This window comes from Hemitrygon akajei, unplaced genomic scaffold (assembly GCF_048418815.1).
Source record: "Hemitrygon akajei unplaced genomic scaffold, sHemAka1.3 Scf000039, whole genome shotgun sequence".
In the NCBI taxonomy this organism is placed as follows: Eukaryota; Metazoa; Chordata; class Chondrichthyes; order Myliobatiformes; family Dasyatidae; genus Hemitrygon; species Hemitrygon akajei.
The window spans coordinates 4,024,353-4,030,352 of NW_027331925.1; positions in this window are offsets into that span (position 1 = coordinate 4,024,353).

Consider the following 6,000-nt stretch of genomic DNA (forward strand, 5'->3'; position numbering starts at 1 on the left):
CAGAACTCCACACAAATATGCCCTGAAACTGTACCCCTCCATAACCTCCCTGTCTCACTGGAACGTACCAATATAGAACTCCACAAAAATATGCCCTGAATATGTACCCTCCATAACCTCCCTTTCTCACTGGAACGTACCAATGCAGAAAAACACACAAATATGCACGGAACATGTACACCTACATAACCTCCCTGTCTCACTGGAACGTACCAATGCAGAACTCCACAAAAATATGCCCTGAATATGTACCCTCCATAACCTCCCTGTCTCACTGGAACGTACCAATGCAGAACTCCACAAAAATATGCCCTGAACATATACGCTCCAAAACCTACCTGTCTCACTGTAACGTATCAACGAAGTACTACACACAAATATGCCCTGAACCTGTACCCCTCCATAACCTCCCTTTCTCACTGGAACGTACCAATGCAGAAAAACACACAAATACGCACGTAACATGTACACCTACATAACCTCCCTGTCTCACTGGAACGTACCAATGCAGAACTCCACAAAAATATGCCCTGAACCTGTACGCTCCAAAATCGACCTGTCTCACTGGAACGTACCAAAGATGTACTACACACAAATATGCCATGAACCTGTATCCCTCCATATCCTCCGTGTCTCACTAGAATGTACCAATGCAGAACTCCACACAAACATGCCCTGAACCTGTAACCCTCCATAACCTCCCTGTCTCACTGGAACGTACCAATGCAGAACTCCACACAAATATGCCCTGAAACTGTACCCCTCCATAACCTCCCTGTCTCACTGGAACGTACCAATATAGAACTCCACAAAAATATGCCCTGAATATGTACCCTCCATAACCTCCCTTTCTCACTGGAACGTACCAATGCAGAAAAACACACAAATATGCACGGAACATGTACACCTACATAACCTCCCTGTCTCACTGGAACGTACCAATGCAGAACTCCACAAAAATATGCCCTGAATATGTACCCTCCATAACCTCCCTGTCTCACTGGAACGTACCAATGCAGAACTCCACAAAAATATGCCCTGAACATATACGCTCCAAAATCGACCTGTCTCACTGGAACGTACCAAAGATGTACTACACACAAATATGCCATGAACCTGTATCCCTCCATATCCTCCGTGTCTCACTAGAATGTACCAATGCAGAACTCCACACAAACATGCCCTGAACCTGTAACCCTCCATAACCTCCCTGTCTCACTGGAACGTACCAATGCAGAACTCCACACAAATATGCCCTGAAACTGTACCCCTCCATAACCTCCCTGTCTCACTGGAACGTACCAATATAGAACTCCACAAAAATATGCCCTGAATATGTACCCTCCATAACCTCCCTTTCTCACTGGAACGTACCAATGCAGAAAAACACACAAATATGCACGGAACATGTACACCTACATAACCTCCCTGTCTCACTGGAACGTACCAATGCAGAACTCCACAAAAATATGCCCTGAATATGTACCCTCCATAACCTCCCTGTCTCACTGGAACGTACCAATGCAGAACTCCACAAAAATATGCCCTGAACATATACGCTCCAAAACCTACCTGTCTCACTGTAACGTATCAACGAAGTACTACACACAAATATGCCATGAACCTGTATCCCTCCATATCCTCCGTGTCTCACTGGAACGTACCAATGCAGAAGTCCACACAAATATGCCCTGAAACTGTACCCATCAATATCCTCCGTGTCTCACTGGAATGTTCCACTGCGGAACTCCAGATAAATATGCCCTGAACCTGTACCCCTCCATAACCTCAGTGTCTCACTGGAAAGTACCAATGCAGAACTCCGCACAAATATGCCCTGAACCTGCACCCCTCCATATCCTCCGTGTCTCACTGGAATGTTCCAATGCAGAACTCCACACAAATATGCCCTGAACCTGTACGCCTCCATAAACACCCTGTCTCACTGGAACGTACCAATGCAGAACTCCACACAAATAAGCCCTGAACCTGTACCATTCCATATCCTCCGTGTCTCACTGGAATGTTCCAATGCAGAACTCCACATAAATATGCCCTAAACCTGTACCCCTGCATAACCTCCATGTCTCACTGGAATGTACAAATGCAGAACTCCACACAAATATGCACGGAAAATGTACACCTACATAACCTCCCTGTCTCACTGGAACGTACCAATGCAGAACTCCACAAAAATATGCCCTGAACCTGTATCCCTCCATAACCTCCCTTTCTCACTGGAACGTACCAATGCAGAAAAACACACAAATATGCACGGAACATGTACACCTACATAACCTCCCTGTCTCACTGCAACGTACCAATGCAGAACTCCACACAAATATTCCCTGAACCTGTACCCCTCCATAACCTCCCTGTCTCACTGGAACGTACCAATGCAGAACTGCACAAAAATATGCCCTGAACCTGTACGCTCCAAAACCGACCTGTCTCACTGGAACGTACCAATGAAGTACTACACACAAATATGCCATGAACCTGTATCCCTCCATATCCTCCGTGTTTCACTGGAATGTACCAATGCAGAACTCCACACAAATATGCCCTGAACCTGTACCTCTCCATAACCTCCCTGTCTCACTGGAACGTACCAATGCAGAACTCCACACAAATATGCCCTGAAACTGTACCCCTTCATAACGTCCCTATCTCACTGGAACGTACCAATACAGAACTCCACAAAAATATGCCCTGAATATGTACCCTCCATAACCTCCCTGTCTCAGTAGAATGTACCAATGCAGAACTCCATACAAATATGCTCTGAACCTGTACGCTCCAAAATCTTCCTTTCACACTGGAATGTACCAATGAAGAATTCCGCACAAATATGTCATGAACCTGTATCCCTCCATATCCCCCGTGTCTCACTGGAATGTACCAATGCAGAACTCCACACAAATATGCCCTGAACCTGTACGCCTCCATAACCACCCTGTCTCACTGGAACGTACCAATGCAGAACTCCACACAAATATGCCCTGCAACTGTACCCCTCAATATTCTCCGTGTCTCATTGGAATGTTCCACTGCGGAACTCCACATAAATATGCCCTGAACCTGTACCGCTCCATAACCTCAGTGTCTCACTGGAACGTACCAATGCAGAACTCCACACAAATATGCCCTGAACCTGCACACCTCCATATCCTCCGTGTCTCACTGGAATGTTCCAATGCAGAACTCCACATAAATATGCCCTGAACCTGTACCCATCCATAACCTCCCTGTCTCACTGGAATGTACCAATGCAGAACTCCACACAAAAATGCACGGAACATGTACACCTACATAACCTCCCTGTCTCACTGGAACGTACCAATGCAGAACTCCACAAAAATATGCCCTGAACCTGTATCCCTCCATATCCTCCGTGTCTCACTGGAATGTACCAATGCAGAACTCCACACAAATATGCCCTGAAACTGTACCCCTCCATAACCTCCCTGTCTAACTGGAACGTACCAATACAGAACTCCACAAAAATATGCCCTGAATATGTACCCTCCATAACCTCCCTGTCTCAGTAGAATGTACCAATGCATAACTCCATACAAATATGCCCTGAACCTGTACGCTCCAAAACCTACCTGTCACACTGGAACGTACCAATGAAGAACTCCGCACAAATATGCCATGAACCTGTATCCCTCCATATCCTCCGTGTCTCACTGGAATGTACCAATTCAGAACTCCACACAAATATGCCCTGAACCTGTACGCCTCCATAACCACCCTGTCTCACTGGAACGTACCAATGCAGAACTCCACACAAATATGCCCTGAAACTGTACCCCTCAATATCCTCCGTGTCTCACTGGAATGTTCCACTGCGGAACTCCACATAAATATGCCCTGAACCTGTACCCCTCCATAACCTCAGTGTCTCACTGGAACGTACCAATGCAGAACTCCACACAAATATGCCCTGAACCTGCACCCCTCCATATCCTCCGTGTCTCACTGGAATGTTCCAATGCAGAACTCCACATAAATATGCCCTGAACCTGTACCACTCCATAACCTCCCTGTCTCACTGGCATGTACCAATGCAGAACTCCACACAAAAATGCCCTGAAACTGTACCACTCCATAAACTCCCTGTCTCACTGGAACGTACCATTGCAGAACTCCACATAAATATGCCCTGAAACTGTACCCCTCCATAACCTCCCTTTCTCACTGGAACGTACCAATGCAGAAAAACACACAAATATGCACGGAACATTTACAACTACATAACCTCCCTATCTCACTGGAACGTACCAATGCAGAACTCCACACAAATATGCCCTGAACCAGTACCCCTCCATAACCTCCCTGTCTCACTGGAACGTACCAATGCAGAACTCCACAAAAATATGCCCTGAACCTGTACCCCTCCATAACCTCAGTGTCTCACTGGAACGTACCAATGCAGAACTCCACACAAATATGCCCTGAACCTGCACCCCTCCATATCCTCCGTGTTTCACTGGAATGTTCCAATGCAGAACTCCACACAAAAATGCCCTGAACCTGCACCCCTCCATAACCTCCCTGTCTCACTGGAACGTACCAATGCAGAACTCCATAAAAATATGCCCTGAACCTGTACGCTCCAAAACCTACCTGTCTCACTGGAACGTATCAATGAAGTACTACACACAAATATGCCATGAACCTGTATCCCTCCATATCCTCCGTGTCTCACTGGAATGTACCAATGCAGAACTCCACACAAATATGCCCTGAACCTGTACCCCTCCATAACCTCCATGTCTCACTGGAACGTACCAATGCAGAACTCCACACAAATATGCCCTGAAACTGTACCCCTCCATAACAGCCCTGTCTCACTGGAACGTACCAATACAGAACTCCACAAAAATATGCCCTGAATATGTACACTCCATAACCTCCCTGTCTCAGTAGAATGTACCAATGCAGAACTCCATACAAATATGCCCTGAACCTGTACGCTCCAAAACCTACCTGTCACACTAGAACGTACCAATGAAGAACTCCGCACAAATATGCCATGAACCTGTATCCCTCCATATCTTCCGTGTCTCACTGGAATGTACCAATGCAGAACTCCACACAAATATGCCCTGAACCTGTACGCCTCCATAACCACCCTGTCTCACTGGAACGTACCAATGCAGAACTCCTCACAAATATGCCCTGAAACTGTACCCCTCCATAACCTCCGTGTCTCACTGGAATGTTCCACTGCTGAACTCCACATAAATATGCCCTGAACCTGTACCCCTCCATAACCTCCCTGTCTCACTGGAATGTACCAATGCAGAACTCCACACAAAAATGCCCTGAAACTGTACCCCTCCATAAACTCCCTGTCTCACTGGAACTTACCTTTGCAGAACTCCACATAAATATGCCCTGAAACTGTACCCCTCCATAACCTCCCTTTCTCACTGGAACGTACCAATGCAGAAAAACACACAAATATGCACGGAACATGTACACCTACATAACCTCCCTGTCTCACTGGAACGTACCAATGCAGAACTCCACACAAATATGCCCTGAACCTATACCCCTCCATAACCTCCCTGTCTCACTGGAACGTACCAATGCAGAACTCCACAAAAATATGCCCTGAACCTGTACGCTCCAAAACCTACCTGTCTCACTGGAACGTACCAATGCAGAACTCCACACAAATATCCCCTGAACCTGTACCCCTCCATAACCTCCCTGTCTCACGGGAACGTACCAATGCAGAAATCCACATAAATATGCCCTGAAACTGTACCCCTCCATAACCTCCCTTTCTCACTGGAACGTACCAATGCAGAAAAACACACAAATATGCACGGAACATGTACACCTACATAACCTCCCTGTCTCACTGCAACGTACCAATGCAGAACTCCACACAAATATTCCCTGAACCTGTACCCCTCCATAACCTCCCTGTCTCACTGGAACGTACCAATGCAGAACTGCACAAAAATATGCCCTGAACCTGTA